The following is a 21,706-nucleotide window of genomic DNA, read 5'->3' as shown; positions in this document are numbered from 1 at the left end:
AAAAAAAGAAGGACATGTATATCTTTGTTTGCGGGATGGTTAGAAGCTTTTTTTTCTGCAAACAGGCTACTGCCACAACTGTAGCTAAGCTGGTACCAGAAAGAATTTTCCCTACGTGGGGGTCCCTTTGTTCCTCTCTAGTGACAGAGGAACCCACTTCAACAGTAAGGTTATTGAGGATATTCAACAAGTACTTCCACTGCTACAAAAATTTCACTGTCTTAGCCACCCTCAATCCTCTGGAAAAATAAAGCAGGCCAACAGTGCTCTTAAATTCAAACTAGCCAAACTCTCTGAGGCACCCAACCTGCCCCAAATCTTGTACTTGGTCCTGGAGATCCTCAGATCCTCCCCCTCCAGTCAACACTGATTATTCCCTTATGCATAATTATGTATTATGAAATAATACTGGCAGGCCAATGAAGATTTCTCACCTCTTCTGGACCTTACGTGACCCTAATTTGATCTAATATCTATCCTTGTATCACCTCACACTGGTCCGAACGGCCATCATCAAAAAGTCTACAAACAATGAATGCTGGAAAGGGTGTGGAGAAAAGGGAACCCTCTTGCACTGCTGGTGGGAATGTAAATTGGTACAACCGCTGTGGAGAACAGTATGGAGGTTCCTTGAAAAACTAAAAATAGAATTACCATATGATCCAGCAATCCCACTCCTGGGCAAATATCCAGAGAAAACCATAATTCGAAAAGATACATGCACCCCAATGTTCACTGCAGCACTATTTTCAATAGCCAAGACATGGAAGCAACCTAAATGTCCATCAACAGAGGAATGGTTAAAGAAGATGTGGTACATCTATACAGTGGAATATTAGCCATAAAAAAACATGAAATAATGCCATTTGCAGCAACATGCATGGACCTGGAGATTATCATACTCAGTGAAGTAAGTCAGACAGAGAAAGACAAATATCATATGATATCACTCATATGTGGACTCATTTTTTTAAATGATATAAATGAACTTATTTACAAAACAGAAACAGACTCACAGATTTCAAAAACAAACTTATGGTTACCAAAGGGGAAAGGTAGGGGGAGGGATAAATTAGGAGCTTGGGACTAACATACACACTACTATATATAAAACAGATAACTAACAAGGACCTACTGTACAGCACAGGGAACTCTACTCAATATTCTGTAATAACCTATGTGGGAAAAGTATCTGAAAAAGAACGAATATATGCACACGTATAACTGAATCACTTTGCTATACACCTGAAACTAGCACAACATTATAAATCAACTATACTCCAATAAAATTTTTTAAAAATAATATATATCCTTAAATATTGTTAAAGTTTTATTAAATACACTCATTTATCATCAACAGTTCAGGTTTCCTTTCCCACCACACACCCTGCATGACCTTCAAATTGGAAATTCCCTCTTCTGGAAAAGATACCACCAAAAGACCAACCTTGAATCCCAGTGGAAGGGATCTTACACTGTGTCCTAACCACCAATACCGCCACAAAACTACAAGGGGTACAACATGTACTTTATGTGTCACGATTAAAAAATGCAAAACAGGCACCCCCGGAGCAGGCAGCAGCATTATTCCTGCATGGGCCCCGGCTGCCGTTCGCGTGCGCGGCTGGGAGGAGGGCAGCTGACTTCCTCCAACTAAAAGAAGAGAGAAGGATGTTCCCCCAAACCCTCCCTTCTGGTCCCTGCTAGAGCGCTCAGAACTGGTGACCACTTCAAAAAAGAAAAAGATGCCATCCGCAAAAAAAAAAAAAAAAAAAAAAAAAGAAGCAAAACAATTTCGGTTTCTCATGTAAGGAGCGTGGAAGTCACCACTCTATCCTAACAACAATTAAAAAGCTGAATGGAGTGAAAAATCAACAACTCTTCTTGGATCCATAAGAGAGGGAAGGACACAGGGCACACGGCTGTTCCCAAGACTGGAGACGCAACAACAGGGTGTACTGGCTTACCGGGAGGGCAGACGCAGGGGCAGGAACCGTGGCAGGAACCAGGGCTGAGGCAGGCAGACTCCAAACACAACTGACAAATTGCTAGAGGCTCAGGGCAGACAACTCTGAAGTTAAAAGCTCCAGAGGACCCATTCAAAGGGGGGCCTCCGACTCTGGGAGCTTGAGAGTTCTCACGGTAAACATGGGAGAAAAATCCCCTCGTGCTTCCGAAGGGAGAGGGGAAACGGAGCCTGTTTTTAAATACCCCAAGGCACTCTCGCACCAGGCCTGCCCTCAGGAGAAACTAGTTAATCAGAGCCTAATCTGCTGGGGTCTTATAAAAGCCCGACAAGGGAAATACCCAGCTCCACTTAACTGTAGCCTTCCAGGTGGGAGAAGGGAAATACCCAACTCCAGCCCACTCTATCCCACCTAAGGGTAAGGAAAACAGTATAAAATACACTTAAAGCTCACAGTTCAGAGGCACAGGCCCCCTAAAAGGCTGAAACCTAATCATGAACAATAGGGCTTCCCCTCCCCACTCCTCAAGGCTGCATTACTACAGGCCTATTTGCTGCAGTTCCCTTTACCCAGCACATCAGGTCCCAATATCAACAAAAAATTAAAAGGCAAAACCACAAATTTTTTTTGATAGGGAAAAAAATGTTTTTTAATTGCATACTCAATCCATTTTGTGTATTTCAGAAGGTGCAGTACTTTTCTTCATTTGTCAGTGAAAAAAGTTAGAAATTAACTTAAAAAAAATCAATGGCAAATGGCAAACCAATTTCCTTGAGAGTCAGGGTCACATATATAGTGCATCCTAGAACAGAGGAGGGGCAAGACAGATTCCAACCACTTTTCATGAGTTTCGTCAAATACTGGACCTATTCAAGGGTGAAGAGAAAAGGCAACTTTCAAAAAGAGTATATATATATATGTATATATGTAAAGTTTTTCTTTTTTAGCCCCACTGCGCGGCTTGCGGGATCTTAATTCCACCTACCAGGGATCGAACCCAGGCCTACGGCGGTGAAAGCACGGAGTCCTAAACACTGGGCCGCCAGGGAATTCCCAAAAAGGAGTATATTGTTAAATGAGGCGTTTACTATACTCCTTCCTGAGAGCACCAGGTGGGGACCATGTTTTCTAAACTAGATCTAGGAAGTAGAATGTGAAATCAATCCGTCCTCCTCCCCTTAAGGGCTGTCCAATGGTTAATGAATTAAAAAAACATGATTAAATAAAAACAAATCCCACACACACCTCCCTGCCCCACCCCCCAAAAAAGGAAAATTTAAAAAGGTAGATAATCCCAGATTGCTCTCCAGAGTGGAAACTGGGAACTGTTTCAACAACCCAAATTAGTCTGTTACAGAGTCATCACAAGCATGCCTTGCTTTTAAACAAAACAACAACAACAACAAAAAATTTTTTTTGAAATGACAAAACAAAAACTAGTACTGATCATTTTTCTGACAATGCACAATCACTCAAAATTAACTATTGAGAGGGGGAAGGGGGCCATACCTATGGGCCTTGTCTCACGGGAGTGAATGTGGGTAGGTGCAGGGCATTTGTCATTATTGCAAAAACGAATCTTAATTTTTAAGATTGTTTGATTTAAACATTGCTTTTAGTATGATGCCGACACCAGCTGTGCAGAAAGGCCTCTGGAGAGACGGTCATAGCAGCACACACCTGCAGCTCCTCAGTTCTGGAGGCTCCAGGGCAGCCCATATTGCTTTGTTAAATACACTCTTTAGGCCTTCCTGTATGAGTGCAGAACACTCCACATATTTGACAGCCTTCAGGTCACTGGCCAGTTTTCCAGCAGCTTCTGGAGTGACAGGATTCCGTTTATTCTTGGCAAGTTTCTCAATAGTGGAGTGGTCATCTCTGAGATCAATTTGGGTCCCAATAAGCATGAAAGGAGTCTTTGGATAGTGGTAAGTTATCTCAGGCACCCCCTTTTCTTTCACATTTTGAATGAGGATGGAGAGACCACTGAAAAACAGACTAGAAATACATCTGTTTGTGGATAACTCAGAGGTTATCTGTCATAATCCTCTTGCCCTGCAGTATCAAAAAGTCCAAGAGTAGGGCTTCCCTGGTGGGGCAGTGGTTGGGAGTCCGCCTGCCGATGCAGGGGACACGGGTTTGTGCCCTGGTCCGGGAGGATCCCACATGCCACGGAGCGTCTGGGCCCGTAAGCCATGGCCGCTGAGCCTGCGCTCCGCAACGGGAGAGGCCACGGCGGTGAGGGGCCCGCGTACCACCAAAAAAAAAAAAAAAAGTCCAAGAGTATATGGCTCTCCACCAATCATAACTGTGACTGCACAGTTGTCAAAAACAGTCCATACAGGGACTTCCCTGGTGGTCCAGTAGTTAAGACTCCATGCTTCCACTGCAGGGGCCACGGGTTCTATCCCTGGCTGGGGAACTAAGATCCCTGCATACTATGTGTGGTGTAGCAAAAAAAATTAAAAAAAAAAAAAACAGTTGGTACATACTCAGATGGAAATTTGTTTGTTGTGTAGGATATCAGGAGACATATTTTACCAACAGCACCATCGCCGACAACACACTTAATTGTCTGCGTCGCTGAAACAGTTCTGTATCCACTTTAAATATTTCAAATTTGATGCTGACCTCAGCTCCACTGCCCACAAAACCACAATTTGAAGAGACAGAGCAAGCATCAGAACCAGACATGGCAGGAATGTTGGAATTATCAGACCAGGAATTGAAAACAACTATAAATAATATGCTAAGGGTTCTAAGGATGAAATAGACAGGATGCAGGAACTGATGGGCAATGTAAGCAGAGAGATGGAAATCCTAAGAAAAAAACCAAAAAGAAATGATAGAGGTTCCGGTTCAAGATGGTGACATAGGAAAATCCTGAACTCACCTCCTCCCATGGACACACCGAATTTATGTGGAACAGTTTCCTCTGAAAGAAAGCTAAAAACTGGCAGAGCAGCCCTTCACACCTGGTAAACGAGAGCAGCCCTTCACACCTGGTAAAGCCACATGGAAGCAGGTGGGAAAGGCTGAGGCAGAATCTCACCATAAATCCCCCACCCCCAGTGCAGGGATCTGCAACAGAAGGGAACTCAAAACCCGAATCGTCTCACTGAGGAGTGAAGGGTCTGTACCCCATATTGGGCACCCCAACCTTTAAGACCTGCACCCAAGAGACAAGCCCCCAAATATCTGGCTTAGAAGACCAGCAGAGCCTGCACACGGGAGACTCATGGGCTGTAGCAAACTGAGGGCTGGTGGGCAGACCCATGGGTACCAGGGCCCAGCAAAGAAGCAGCCCTTTGAAAAGTGCCCAGGCTTTCTGTGAAAAAGGACTCACTTGCTACTTTTGACAGTGTTGGTCTGAGGGGTAGGGGCCTGCTGGGAAACTCTCTGGAGATGGAGGCTGGCGGGTGCAATATTCTGGCTCTCCTTTTTTTTAACTTTTTTTTCTTTCTTTTCTTTCTTTCTCTTTCTCCCCTCCTTCCTTCTTTCCTTCCTTTCTTTTTTTGCTTTTTTTCCCCTTTTTTCTCTTTTTGGTGGGTACCATCTTTGCACTACCCACCCCCCCCCGCCCCACCTTGCTCCAGCCAGTGGGTGTATCACCACCCTCTCTGCTGCTCTCCAGAGCACCAACATCTCCCAAAGGGGAAGAACTTCTATATATGTCCAGTGCCCCAGTTTGTATGTCTGGTGACCTGGTGTCTGCAGCTGCCACCCAAGGGATGCCCCTTGATAACCTGGCTCTGGAAGCCAGAGGGGCTTGCGCTCCTGGGTCCCACAGGGAGACAGTTCTTGGCGGGGTATCACCCCAGGGCGCTGCACAGATAGCAGGTTGAAACGCTTCCCCAGGTTTTCTGAGAAAGAGGCCTGTTTCCTTACTTGTATTTATTTATTTATTTATTTATTTATTTATTTATTTTTGGCTGCGTTGGGTCTTCATTGCTTCATGCGGGCTTTCTCCAGTTGTGGCAAACGGGGTCTACTCTTTGTTGCGGTGCACGGGTTTCTCACTGCGGTGGCTTCTCTTGTTGCGGAGCATGGGCTCTAGGTGCGTGGGCTTCCGTAATTGTGGCACGCGGGCTCAGTAGTTGTGGTTCGCGGCCTCTAGAGCGCAGGCTCAGCAGTTGTGGCACACAGGCTTAGTTGCTCTGCGGCATGTGAGATCTTCCCGGATCAGGGATCAAACCTGTGTGCCCTGCCTTGGCAGGCAGATTCTTAACTACTGCTCCAGCAGGGAAGTCCCCCTGTTTCCTTCATCAGGATCTTTGCCCTAAGGGACAGGCTTCTGCTTTGGCTCACTTATGTGGGCCTATGGAGGTGCTCTCAGGGAATGGAGACCCATGGATGCAATCTTTGCTTTCTCCCTCTGTCTTGCTCCAGCTCACTGGTATCTTCCCATAAAGAGCTTATACCCTTGTCAGGTGCCCTGACTTTTGTGGCTGCTGCCAGGAGACACCTCTATATCACCCGGTTCTGCTGGCCAGTGGTGTTTATGCTCCAGGAGTCCTACAACTGGAACCAAGGAGAAAGAGTTTATAAACTCCTACCACCCCTGGGGCACGGCAGGAGGCAACAGACCCAGGAGGTCTGTCTTTCCCACAGCAAGTCGGAGAAGCCTATCGCCTTATCATTATAGCCACAGCCTGAGGGGCAGGCTTCTGATTAATGACACATCTAAGGCTGACCTTAGACCTTCCCTGAGACCTCGAGGACATGCTATCTTCATACTTTACCTCTGCCCTTCTCCAGTGTGCCAGCATCTCTCGGAGAGGAGCTCTTCTACGTATCTGGCGCCCATGTTTACATCTGGTGCCCAGGTTTTGGCAGCTTGATTCCTTGGCTCTGGTGGCCGGGCGGCTTGCACTCCTGCACGTGCGCAGGACTGTAACAATCCCATAGACAGTTCTTGGCAGGCTACCACGCCAGGGCACTGCCCAAACAGCTGACTGAAACACACCCCCGGGCTTTCTGTGAAAGAGGCCTACGTTTGTCCTGGAGCTTTGGCCTAGGAGCAAGCTTTACAACTGGCATACATCTAGAGGCTATGGAGGGGCTCAAGGAATGAAAGCCAGGGGACGCCATCTTATCCTGTCCCTCTGCCTCGCCACAGCTCACGGGTATCTCCTAGAAAGGAACTAATGCACTGTCTGGAGCCCTGATTTTTGTGACTGCTACCCCGAGGACGCCTCCAGGTTCCCTGGCTCTGGTAGCTTATGCTTGCCGACAAGGGACTGTGTATGTTTGCATTCTGTAAGAGCTGCTGCCTGAGGGTCTGGCTTCTAATCAGCCTGACTCCTCTCCTTTGGCACTGACTGGTCTTGGTACAGCCTCAGTGACGGGGAGCTGTTAAAGGTAAAATAAACTGCTTGGCTCACAAAGGTTTGAGACAATGAAGAGCTAGGACAGCTAGAACAATAAAGCTCATCTCCTACACAAGGCCAACGCTGCAAGACTGGGAGAGGTAACTGTTTCATCCAGTGCGTAGAAACCAACACAGAGCGTCAAGCAAAATGAAGAAACAGAGGAATGTGTTCCAAACAAAAGAACAAGATAAAACCTCAAGAAAAAAACCTTAATGAAGCATAGAAAAGTTAAGAAATGATAGAGGTCAAAAACACCATAAGAGAAATGCAGAAGGCCTTTATGGGCTTGTTAGTAGACTGGACACAGCTGAGGAAAGAATCACTGAGCTTGAAGATATATCAAGCAAAACCAAAAACTAAAAAGCAAAGAGGGACTTCCCTGGTGGTGCAGTGGTTAAGAATCCGCCTGCCAATGCAGGGGACAGGGGTTCGATCCTTGGTCTGGGAAGATCCCACATGCCGTGGAGCAACTAAGCCCGTGCGCTACAACTACTGAGCCTGTGCTCTAGAGCCCTCAAGCCACAACTACTGAGCCTGCATTCCACAACTACTGGAGCCCACGTGCCTAGAGCACATGCTCCACAACAAGAGAAGCCAGTGCAATGAGAAGCCCGCGCACCACGACGAAGAGTAGCCCCCGTTCGCCACAACTAGAGAAAGCCCGCAAGCAGCAACAAAGACCCAATGCAGCCAAAGATAAGTAAATAAAAATAAATAAATCTATTAATAAATAAATAAATAAAAATAAAAAGCAAAGAGAACAAAGACTAGAAAAAAAAAAACTGGAACAGAATCTCCAAGGACTGTGGGACAACTACAAAAGGTGTCACATACACACAGGGGGAATACTAGAAGGAAAGGAGAGAGAAAGAAATTTTTAAAAAAGTGAAACAATAATGATCTAGAATTTCTCCAACTTAATGTCAGACACCACTGCTGGGGGTCCGGGTTCCATCCCTGGTCAGGGAACTAAGATCCTGCAAGACGTGAAGCGTGACGGGAAAAAAAAAAAAAGAAATCATATGAAATATGCTCTCACACCACAGTGGAATTACTAGAAATCAATAACAGAAAAATAACTGGAAAATCTCAAAATGCTTGAAGATTAAACAACACACTTCTCCCCCACCCCCACCTTTATTGAGGTATGATTGACAAATAAAAATTATATATATGCTAAGTTCATACAACATGATTTTTAAGGTGTATAACATGATGATTTAATATATTTTGTGTAATGATTACCACAATCAAGTGAGTTAATACATCCAACACTTCACATAGTTACCTTTATACATTTTTTATGGTGAGGACACTTAAGATCTATTCTTAGCAGATTTCAAGTATACAGTACATTATTATTAACCATAGTCACCATGCTGTACATTAGATCCCCAGAGCTTATTCATCTTACGACTGAAATTTTGTACCATTTCACCAATCCCTCCCTATTTTCTCCACCCTCAGCCACTGGCAACCACCATTATACTACTCTCTGGTTTTATGAGTTTGAGATTTTTACATTCCATATATAAGTGAGATCATACAGTATTTGTCTTTCTGTGTCTGGCTTATTTCACTTAGAATGTCCTCCAGGTTCATCCATGTTGTTCAGGTGGCAGGATTTCCTTCTTTTTTGTGGCTAATATTTCATTCTCTCTCTATATGCCACATTTATTTTATCTTTTCATCCATCAATGGACATTTAGGTTATTTCTGCTTCTTAGCTATTGTGAATAATGCTGCAGTGAACATAGGAGTGCAGATACCTCTTCAAAATACTGACTTGATTTCCTTTGGATCTGTACCCAGAAGTGGGATTTCTGGGTCACATGGTAGCTCTATATTTAACTTTAGAGGAACCTCCATACAATTTTCCATATTAGCCCTACCAATTTAAATTCCAAACAACAGTGCTCAAGGGTTCTCTTTTTCTCCACATCGTCCTCAACACTTGTTATCTCTCATTTTCTTAATGACATTCCAACAAGTGTGAGGTGATAGCTAATTGTGATTTTGATTTGCATTTCCCTGATGATTAGTGATGTTGAACACCTTTTTGTACACCTGTCGGCCATTTGTATGTCTTCTTTGGAAAAATGTCTATTCAGGTCCTTGCCCATTGTTTAATCGGGTCATTTGAATTTTATCAAATATTTTTCCGTATTGATTGAGATGATCATATAATTTTAATCCTTCGTTTTGTTAACGTGCTGTATCACATTTATTGATTTGTGTATGTTAAGTCAACCTTGCATCCCAGGGATAACTGCCACTTCATTATGGTGTCTGTTTTTCTAGTTTCTATCATTTATTTCTATTCTAATCTTGCTTATTTCCTTTCTTCTCATACCTTTCAGTTTAGTTTGTTCTTTCTTTAGTTCCTTGAGGTATAGTTCAACTTTAGGTTGTTTATGCGAGATAGTTCTTTTTTCTTAATTTAGACATTTATCACTATAAACCTCCCTGTTAGAACTACTTTCAGAAGTTCCCTGGTGATTTAGTGGTTAGGATTCGGCACTTTGCCGTGGCCCGGGTTCAATCCCTGGTCGGTGAACTGAGATTCTGCAAGCCACATGCCACAGCCAAAAAAAAAAAACAACTACTTCGCTTCATCCCATATGTTTTGGTAAGTTGCATATCTATTTTTGATTGTCTTTAAAACTTTTTGACTTTTCCTTTTGATTTCTTCTTTGACCCATATTTGTTCAGGAGTGTATTGTTTCATTTCCACATATTTGTGAATTTTCCAATTTACTTCCTGTTATTGATTTCTAGTTTCATGTTGTTGCGGTCAGAAGAGATACTTATACTAATTTTATTTTCCCTTTTTCTCTCTCTCTTCTCTTTCTGGAATTCCCATAATGTCAGTGATGCTTCCTTTGATGGTATTGCATAAGTCCTGTATGCTTTCTTCACTCTTTTTCTTTTCTTCTTCTTGATCCTCTGACTGGAAAATTTCAGAAGGCTTATCTTCAAGTTCACCGATTCTTTCATCTGACTGTTGAAACTCTCTATTGAATATTTCAGTGCACTCATTGCTTTCTTGAGTTCCAGGATTTCTGATTTTTTTTCTTTAATGATTTCTATCTCTTTGCTGAACTTCTCATTTTGTTCATGCACTGTTTTCCTATTTTTGTTTAGTTATCTCTGTGTTTTTTTCCTAGTTTACTGAATTTCTCTAAGGGTTTATTCTGAATTCTTTGTTATTCAATTCATAACTCTAAATATTTTAGGGCGAGTGGAGCTTTATTAGTTTCCTTCGATGGTGTCATGTTTACCTGATTACTTGAGATTCTTGAATCCTTGCATTGTTATCTGCATATTTGAGGAAGAGTTCTCCTTTTCCAGAGCCTACGGATTTACTTTGGCAGAGAAACCCTTCGCCAGACAACCCAGTCTGGGGCTCTGCATGTGTCAGCTGGGAGCACCCACAGGCAAGCAGGGCTTGCTCTGGGGTCTCTACTGGGCAGGGCTGTTGCCTGTGCTCGAATGTTGGGGGGCGGGCTCTGTTCTGCAGTCAGACAATGTTACTATCTGGGCTCCCTGGTGGGGAGTCTGTAGGCTCTGCTCCACCCTTGGGCAGGGTAACTAACCGGGGTTTTCTGTCCAGGTTCGGCTGCAGGCTATGCTCAACAAACAGGCGGGGCCACAGGCTGCAATTCACGCGGGGCTGAAGGCTAGGCTCTACAGGTTGACAGGGTTACTGTGCAGGCGCCTTACACAGGCTCCTCCGGATGGGTGGGGAGAGAGCACGCTCTGCGTTTGGGCAAGGCTGCTAGCTTGGCTCCCTGTGCCCTTGGGGCGGTAGAATGAGCTCCATGGCCTGGCGGGACTGCTGGTTGTGTACCAAAACTGGATAGAGCTGCAGACTGTGCTCCCTGTTCAGATGGGGAGCAACTAGCTCAGATGCGTGGGTGGATGGAGTCATGGCTGGGGCTCTGATCGGCCGCCCTCACCAGCAGGAACACCGTGCCACAGCATGATCCCTGCGCTGGTTGCTATGAGCCCTGTCCTCCTACTTTGTTTCTAGCTGACCCCATTTGGTGTAGCCCTGCTGATTCACCCAGTGTTTCCTACGAGATGAGACAGCAGCGTGCCCCCGGGGAAGCACTTCTGAATACCTGCCAAGCAGGATGTCAACCTCGGGCTCTCTTTTCCCCGCTGGAGAAACTGTAGGTGCAGGGGAACGCTGTCTGTGTGGCACTGTTCCAGCCTGGGGGAGGGGCAGGCACATGGTCAAAGTGAAACCACTCCTCTTACCCACTTAATGTGGCTTTTCTCAGTTTTGTTGTTCAAGGGGTGCTTCATCCTCAACCCTGGGTTCTAGGATTTTCACACAGGTGTAATTTTTTTGCGGGGGGGGGGGGCAAACCCCGGCCCTCGCAGTGAAAGCATGGAGTCCTAACCACTGGACCGCCAGGGAATTCCCCACCCAAGAAGAGTTGTGTCTGTGAATAGTTGCTTATTGGTCTTTCTGTGAGGGGGACCAAAACCTGGAACCTCCTAATCTGCCATCTTGCTTTCGAAGTGGAAATAACACTATTGATTCAAATAAGATGTAATTATCTTTCAACTCAAAAAAAATAAAAATAAAAGAAAGCCTTCTTTACAGAAGAATAGCAACTAGTAAACATAGAGTCAGGCAGTGATTGTTAGTGGATGCTAAAACCATGAGATGAACAGTTTTGGGTAAATACTTATTGTTGGAAAACAAGTAACACTCAAGTTCAGCATCTTTAAAATAAGCAACATTTATTACCCTGCAGTTTCTGCCAACCAGAAATCCAGGAAAGACTTGGGTGGGTTTTCCTGGCTCGCTGTTTCTCATGAGGTTGCAACAGCTGTAGGCCAGGGGTGCAGTCATCTCGAAACTCTACTTGCACTGCAGAACCTGTTCACACGCTCTTTTACAAAATTGTTATCAGGCTTCAGTTTCTTAAATATTGTTGCAATGAGGGCCTCAGATTCTCCCCATACCACACTATCCCAGCATGAAAGGAGAGACAGAGAGACGGAGCCCACGTCAGAGTTTTTTCCATAACCTGATCTTGGAAGAGACGTCCCATTGCCACTGTCATACACTTTGTTAGAAGAATAGATAGATAGATAGATGATAGATAGATAGATAGATTTATTACAAGGAGTTGGCTTATATGAATATAGAGACTGAGAAGTAGTTCAAGTCTGAGTCCGAAGGCTTGAGAAAGAAGCACTGATGGTACAAATCCCAGCCGGAGGGCGGGAGAGGACTGATGTCTCAATTCATTCAGGCGGAGAGAGTGAATTCTCTCTTCCTCTGCCCTTTTGTTCTCTTCTGGCCTTCAATGGATCGGATGATTCCCACCTACAGTGGGGTGGGCCATGTGCTTTACTGTCTATCAATTCAAATGCTAATCTCCTCTAGAAACATCCTCACAGACACACCCAGAAAAAATATCCAGGCCAAATATCCAGGCACCTTGTGATCCACTCAAGTTGACACACAAGATTCAACATACAGTTACCAGCACTATGAGGAAGCAGCCAGACAAAGCCAGAATGTAGATTGTTCTACAAAACAACTTTGCTGGATTGTTCAAAAGTCAATGTCATAGAGAAGTACGAATCAAAACGACAATGAGGTACCACCTCACATCACTCAGAATGGCCATTATTAAAAAGTCTACAAATAAATGCTGGAGAGGATGTGGAGAAAAGGGAACCCTCCTGCACTGTTAGTGGGAATATAAGTTGGTGTAGCCACTTGGAAAACAGTATAAAGTTTCCTCAGAAAACTAAAAATAGAATTACCATATGATCCAGCAATCCCACCCCTGGGCAATATCCGGACAAAGCTATAATTCAGAAAGATACCTGCGTCCCTATGTTCATAGCAGCACTATTCACAATAGCCAAGGTATGGAAACAACCTAAATGTCCATCGACAGATGAATGGATAAAGAAGATGTGGTACCTATATATGATGGAATACTCCTCAGCCATAAAAAAACAATGCAAAAATGTCCTTTGTAGCACCATGGATGCAACTAGAGATTATCATACTAAGTGAAGTACGTCAGAAAGAGAAAGACAAATACCATATGATATCACTTATATGTGGAATCTAAAATATGACACAAATGAACCTATGAACCTATCTCTGAAACAGAAACAGAATCACGGACATAGAGAACAGACTTGTGGTTGCCAAGGGAGAGGGTGTTGGGGGAGGGATGGAGTGGGAGGCTGGGGTTAGCAGATGTCAGCTATTATATATAGAATGGATAAACAACATGTCCTACGATAAACCATAATGGAAAAGAATATATATAAAAAAAGAATGTATATATATATATATTATATATATATATATAACTGAATCACTTTGCTGTACAGCAGTAATTAACACAACACTGTAAGTCAACTATACTTCAATTAAAAATAAATAAAATAAATCAATGTCATATGGAAAAAAGAGGGGTTAATCTAGAAAATAAAAGCATGCAACCAAATGGAATGTTTGAATCCTAGTTGGATCCCAAATTGGACAAAACAAACAAACACACAAACACGCATATTGGCATATATATACACAGATACATATGTGAGAGAGAAAGGGGAAAGAAAGAAGGCAGATGTAGCAAAATTTTAATAATCATTAAACCTATGTGTGGCATATATAATGTTCACTGAAATACTCTTTAAGCTTTTCTGTATGCATGACATTTATCAAAATAAAAAGTTAATGAAAATATCTCTCATCCACATAATTCCACTAGGCTTAAAATAGTTTCAGCTAGTCTTCTCCGGCACATATTTCCTCTCTGAGAAATACCTCAAATAATAAACTTTGTCTTACTCACTCCAAAACATTCCCCAGAACAGTTGCTACATTCATCATGCCACATAGTTGTACAGTTAATTATTTTCATAGGAACTCAATTGGAAGCTCCTGAAGGTAAGGACTGTGTTTTATTTATCACTGTCATTTCCATAGAACTACACAGTAGACTACTCTTATTAGATCATCCGCTGATGCTTATTCAGTTAAGCCAAAGAAAAACAAGAATAAAACGTGAAGCAGAGAAGTAGAGCTGGGCCATTTGTAGCAACATGGATGGACCTAGAGATTGTGATACTGAGTGAAGTAAGTCAGACAGAGAAGGACAAATACCGTATGATATTGCTTATATGTGGAATCTAAAAAAAAATAGTACAAATGAATTTATTTACAAAACAGAAATAGAGTTATAGATGTAGGAAACAATCTTATGGTTACGGGGGGTCGGGGGCGGGAAGCGGGGGGAGGGATAAATTGGAAGATTGGGATTGACATATACACACTGCTATATATAAAATAGATAACTAATAAGGACCTACTGTATAGCACAGGGAACTCTACTTAATACTCTGCAAGGACCTATAAGGGAAAAGAATCTAAAAAAGAGTGGATATATGTATATGGATAACTGATTCACTCTGCTGTACAGCAGAAAGTAACTCAACATTGTAAATCAACTATACTCCAATAAAAATTTTTTAAAAAAGAAGTAGAGGGCTTCCCTGGTGGCGCAGTGGTTGAGAGTCCACCTGCCGATGCAGGGGACACGGGTTCGTGCCCCGGTCCGGGAAGATCCCACATGCCGCGGAGCAGCTGGGCCCGTGAGCCATGGCCGCTGAGCCTGCGCGTCCAGAGCCTGTGCTCCGCAACGGGAGAGGCCGCAACAGTGAGAGGCCCGCGTATCGCAAAAAAAAAAAAAAAAAAAGTAGAGCTGAGACAATACTTTAAATATTGGTTCATAGTTTATACTATATAGAATTCATTCAACTCCTAAAGAACCTTATAATCTGTATCCTGGAGCTGCTCATTGTTATCGAGTGACTCAAATTCTTCATAATTTGTAAATACTCTTTTAAAATAAAAGTAACAATGCTTCTTCCCAATTTGATCTATAGATTCAAGCAATTCCAACCAATATCCTGGAAAGTTATTTTACGGATAACAACAAACTGATTCTAAAGTTTATATGGGGAGTGACATCAGCATCACGGTGGTGTAAGACATCTCTCTTGTTTGTCCTTTTTAACAACTAGTTAAACATCCATCCATTAACAAAAGTTCCTCTGCAAATTGAGGGATCCAGCACCATCTGCCACGGGACATGGTAGGAGTCTTGCGCACCTGTGCCTATGGTGATAGGTAGACAGTCCTCAGTATGGGCTGCAGAAACATCAAGAGTCGGAGAACCTGCTTAACCCCTTCTAGGCTGCAGTTGGGAAAACCTAAAGAGTGCTGACTTGGGCAGAAACCCAGAGACAACAGAGACTTTGTAGAAGTGAACCTTCCCAAAGGAAGATTCCAGCACATAGTTGCAGCAAAAAAATATAAACACATACGAGATTGGACACATAGGAGATGGTAAGAGGAACTTTGCCAGTGCCACCACTCCCCCCAGGTAACACTGCAGAACTAGCCAGCAGCGACCCTTCCCATAGCGGAGACAAAAAAGTGGTGTTTGAGTGCTCAGCTTCTCCAGCTGTATGGGATGCTGCTGGAGAAACCCGTTTCTCTCCAGTAGCATGCAGAGTACTGAGGTGGGGTGTCCGTGACTGGGGGGAGGGAGATCAGGAAAGATAAAGAATATCAAAAGGCATTAAAGGAACACAGTTCCTGATGACTGCACCCAGGATTTCTGTCGGAATTCCACCCAAGACCCTCTGGGAGTACCTCACCCTAGGATTCCCCCACGAGGCCCGAGGGCACCATCAATGCCCTGTGTGCTAAACCCACACCTCCCCCAAGTCTGTGGCTGGCTCCTTGTGTGCACTCCTGAATGCAGCAGTGAGAGTGAGCTCTGTCTGGCAGAGTCGTTGTCCAAAAAATAGACCAGGGTCTGTGGGCAAGGGAGAAACCACAAACCTGAGCTGTAGCTCCACCTTCTAGAAAACAAAAGAGAAGTTTTCAGCAGCCAGCCTGGTGAGATATAAATACCGGGAGAATGGCGGTCTAGTGGTTAGGACTCCAGGCTTTCACTGCCGTGGGCTGGGGTTCAATCCCTGGTCGGGGAACTAAGATCCTTCAAGCCGTGTGGTGAGGCAGAAAACAAAAAACGGGAGAAGACAAAAAAGGCCTAAGAGTCCTACCATGAGAGAGAGCAAGAAGTGCATAGCAAGTGGATCCATACAAGGTCAGAGAAAAATCTCTGATATAACAGGGCCAACAAACAGTATATCCCACCTGAAGGCAACTAGTAAAGATCTGAAGAGCTTTCTGCTACTTCAAATGAGAAAGCAGCAATGGAAAACTACAAGGAACATGAAGAATCAAGGAAACATGTCATGAAAAACAGATAACAATCCTCCAATAACCAGACTCAAAGGCACAGAATTTTGTGATCTAACTGACAAAGAATTCAAAGCAGCTGTTTTGAGGAAACGCAAGGGGCTAAAAGAAAACACAAGTAGACAATTCAATGAAATGAGTAAAATAATACATGAACAAAATGAGATATTTAACAGAAATATAAATAATAAAAAAGAACCAAACAAAAATCCTGGAGCTGAGAAAAGAACAACAAATGAATAAAGCAAAAAACGCAACAGAGAGTATCCACAGCACAGTAGACCAAATGGAAAACAGAATAAATGATCTAGAGGACAGGAACTTTGAAACAAGACAATCAGTGGAAAACAAAGAATAAAGAATGAAAAAGACCAAAGAAACCCTATGTGATATATGGGATGCCATCAAGTGTACAAATATTAGAATAATTAGGGTTCTGGAAGGAGAAGAGTGGGAGAAGTGGTCAGAAAGTTTATTTAAAGACATAATTGCTGAGAATGTCTCAATCCTGGGTAGAGAATTGGACGTCCAAGTTCATGACATCATCCTATCATCTCAATGCAAAACAACCTTCCCCAAGACACATTATAATGAAACTGTCAAAAATCAAAGATACTGACAGAATTCTAAAAAGAAATCAGGATAAAAAAGATCATAACCTAAAAATGAACCCCATTAGTCAGTCAGCAGATTTCAGAGGAAAAACTGTATAGGCCAAGAGAGAGTGGAATGACATATTCAAAATATTGATGGGAAAAAAAATGCCAGCCAAGAATACTCTATCCATCAAAGTTATGAAGGAGAAGTAAAGACTTTCCTGGACATACAAAAGCTGAGGGACTTCACCACCACCAGACCTGCCTTGCAATAGATGCTACATGGAGTACTTCAAGCAGAAAGGAAAAGATGCTAATTAGCGAAATGAAAACATACAAAAGTATCTAACACACTGGTATGGTTATATATACAACCATATTTAGAAAACTCTAATTCTGTAATAGGATGGTGTATTAACCCCTTAACTATAGTATAAAGGTTAAAGGAACACAGTAATAAAATAACTATAGCTACTATATTTGTTAATGGATATACAATTGAAAAAAGTGGTAAAGTATAACATCAAAAATATAAAAGGCCAGGGCAAAAGTGTGGAGCCTTTATATGTGATTGAATTTAATTTTCTATCAGCTTAAAATAGACTGTTTTATCTATCAGAAGTTTTATGGAAGTCTTATGATAACCACAAAGCAAAAACCTAGAGTGGATTCACAAAAGATAGAGGAAACGGAGCATGCCACCATGGAAAATCACCAATTTACAAAGATAGGCAAAAACAAGGGGAGGAGGAAACAATGGAATTACAAAAGGCCCAAAAAGCAATTAATAAGATGGCATCAGTAAATCCCTAGGTATCAACAATTACTCTAAATGTAAATGGATTGAAGTCACCAGTCAAAAGGACCAAAACAAAACTAAATAAGAACCAATTATATACTGCCTATAAGAGACTCTTCTGATGTAAGGACACACATAGGCTCAAAGGGAAGAGATAGAGAAGTCATGAGATAAGTGAGTAATGGGGGTGAAATGTAAAGCATAGGGAATATGATCAATAATATTGTAATAACTTTGTATGATGACATAATAACTAGACTTATCATGGTGATCATTTTGTGATGTATACAAATATTGAATCACTATGCTGTGCATCTGGAACTAACAGTGTTGTAGGTCAGTTATACTTCAATTTAAAAACAAAAAGAAGAGGAAGAGACAGCAGAAGAGAAAAAAAGACCATGTGAGGACACAGAAGGTCACCATCTCCAAGTCAAGGAGAGGGGTATCACCAGAAACCAATTTTGCTGCCACCTTGAGAAAATAAATTTCTGTTATTTACATCCCCCCCGAAAAAAAACCCCCAAAAACAAAAACCACACACACACACACACACACACACACAAATTTTGTGCCACTTCCTTCTGCTCGCCCTGGTTTTAGATGAGATATCATCTGTTATTCAAATTGATGTTGTCCTACAGGTAATTTGTCACTTTCCTCTAGCTTCTTTCAAGGTTTTTCTTTGTCTTTGGTTTCAAGAAGCTTAATTATGGTGTATCTTAGAAGGGATTTCTTTAGGTTTTTATCATTTGGGGTTTGCTCAGATTCTTGAATCTGTAGGTTTGTGTCTTTTAACAAATTTGGGAAGTTTTCAGCAATTATTTCTTCCAATATTCTTTCAGTTCCATTCTCTTCCTCCCCTCATGGGACTTTCATGATACAGATGTTAGATATTTTGTTATTGTCCCACAGGCCCTTGAGGCCCTGTTCATTTTTTTCCTAGTCTATTTTCCTCTCTGTTTTTCAGACTGGGTAAATTCTATTGACATGTCCTGAAGGACACTGATTCTATCCTCTGTCATCTCCACTCTACTATTTGGCCCACCCAGTATAGTAGCTATGATATTTTCCAACTTTATAATTTGCACTTTAAAAAATAACTTCATTTCCTTTACTGATGTTTTCTGATATTCAGTTATTTCAAGAGAATTTATAGCATGTTATTAGAGCACTCTTTAGATGCCTGCTTTAAACGCTGAGATAATTCTAACAGCTGATTTATCTGTGGTGAATCAGTCGATTGTCTTTTCTTATACAAGTTGTGATTTTCTTGGTTGTTGGTATGACTGATACCTGTTATTTTATGTTGAAAATTTTCTCCATAATATTATGAGGCATTAATATTTTTGATCATCTACTTCATATTAAACATTTTATCATAAGCTATCATATATTATTTCATTTAATGAGACTAAATATCTGAAGATAAATTTTGCACCAATTTGTACAATTACTACATTACTACACAAAGAATAATTTTGCTTTACACTTTTCTACCAAGATTGTGTTTTAGGTTTTCCACTTTAAATTGAGCTGAACATAGTAATTAATCCTTCAATATTTATATATTCCAACCATGGGAAAAGCAGGATGGATTATGTTCAATATTTCAGTAAACTTACACCTAAAATGACATAGTTGATCCATCTCCAAATTTATGAAATTCGTCATATACACAATCATAAAAGATGTCCTTCCCTGTGCCCTCTGCATAGTAACATTTCACAAAAATTAATAATACTAAGATGACCAAATCACTGATACATGGTTAATGATATGCTGATGATAGGTTAAAGACTTAGTAGTGCATAGAGGCCAAAAAAACACACAGGTTCCTCCACCCCCAAAACACACAAAAAATTGGAAATTGGTATATGTATATATGCCCCACAAAAACTTAAATTGCAAAGAAAATAATCAGAGAACATATGTAATCTTAAAGAGGCAAAGTAGGTCCCACTCCACAACTTTACTATTAGTCTGATTTAGTAAATGATGTAGCTATACAAATGAAGTGAAGGAAAAATGGTAAAGGAAAGTATATGGGAACCAGAGGGATGGGGGAGTAGTACCAGTACAGAAGCCTAGGAAAGACTTAGCCATGCCATCATGGGTATTATAGATGCAGCTCTATCCAAAGAAACTGTCCATTTGGTGGGTTAAAGACCTAAATGTAAGTCCGGATACCAGAAAACTCTTAGAGGAAAACATAGGCAGAACACTCTTTGACATAAATTGCAGCCAGACCTTTTTCAATCCACCTCCTAGAGTAATGAAAATAAAAACAAAGATAAACAAATGGGACCTAATTAAACTTAAAAGCTTTTGCACAGCAAAGGGAACTATAAACAAAACAAAGAGACAACCCACAGAATGGGAGAAAATATTTGCAAACAAAGCAACTGACAAGGGATTAACCTCCAGAATATACAAACAGCTCATGCAGCTCAATATCAAAAAAACAAACAACCCAGTCAAAAAGTGAGTGGAAGACTAAATAGACATTTCTCCAAAGAAGACATACAGCTGGCCAAAAAGCACCTGAAAAGATGCTCAGCATCACTAATTATTAGAGAAATGCAAATCAAAACTACAATGAGCTATCGCCTCACACCAGTCAGAATGACCATCATCAAAAAGTCTACAAATAATAAATGCCGGAGAGGGTGCAGAGAAAAGCGAACCCTCCTACACTGTTGGTGGGAATTTAAATTGATGCGGCCACTATGGAGAACAGTATGGAGGTTCCTTAAAAAACTAAAAATATAGGTACCATGTGATCCACCTATCCCACTCCTGGGCATATATCTGGAGAAAACCATAATTTGAAAAGATACATGTACTCCAATGTTCATTACAGCATTATTTACAATAACCAGGACATGGGAGCAACCTAAATGTCCATCGACAGAGGAATGGATAAAGAAGATGTGGTACAAAAAAAAAAAAAAAAAAGATGTGGTACATATATAGAATGGAATATCACTCAGCCAATAAAAAGAACAAAATAATGCCATTTGCAGCAGCATGGATGTACCTAGAGATTGTCATACTGAGTGAAGTAAGTCAGACAGAGAAAGACAAATATCGTGATATTGCTTACACGTAGAATCTTAAAAAAGGGTACAAATGAACTTATCTACAAAACAGAAATAAAGTTACAGATGTAGAAAACAAACTTATGGTTACCAGAGGGTAAGGGTTTGGGGAAGGATAAATTGGGAGATTGGGATTGACATATACACACTACTGTATATAAAATAGGTAACTAATAAGGACCTACTGTATAGCACAGGGAACTCTACTCAAAGCTCTGTAACATCCTATATGGGAAAAGAATCTAAAAAAGAGTGGATATATGTATATGTATAACTGATTCACTTTGCTGTAAGCAGAAAGTAACACAAGGTTGTAAATCAACTATATGCCAATAAAAATTTAAAAGAAAAAAAGAATAAACATCCTTCATTCACTATTAAAAAAAAAGAATATGTGCTGGTCAGAAATCATCAGTATCTATCTAGTTATGTGAAAGCCGTGTTTTCTAATTGTAAGTTAATATACCAGTATTATGGTTTTTGTACATTTGATTCTTCTTTTAAATTAATTTATTTATCATTTACTTTTGGCTGTGTTGGGTCTTT

At 41.5% G+C, this 21,706-nt stretch overlaps 1 pseudogene across 1 annotated transcript; it reads right to left on the bottom strand.

Annotated features, from left to right (window-relative positions):
* Positions 1-3,631: 3,631 nt before the first annotated feature.
* Positions 3,632-12,206, bottom strand: LOC307176598 (cell division control protein 42 homolog; annotated as a pseudogene). The gene is made up of 6 exons: positions 12,102-12,206; positions 11,378-11,555; positions 6,710-6,842; positions 4,460-4,570; positions 4,253-4,319; positions 3,632-4,047 (listed from the first exon to the last, which is right to left on the bottom strand). The product of its transcript is annotated as a cell division control protein 42 homolog (transcript).
* Positions 12,207-21,706: the final 9,500 nt, after the last annotated feature.

The sequence above is a fragment of the Stenella coeruleoalba genome (genome assembly GCF_951394435.1).
Source record: "Stenella coeruleoalba genome assembly, chromosome: 18".
Classification (NCBI taxonomy): Eukaryota; Metazoa; Chordata; class Mammalia; order Artiodactyla; family Delphinidae; genus Stenella; species Stenella coeruleoalba.
This window is presented reverse-complemented; position numbering and strand designations above follow the sequence as displayed.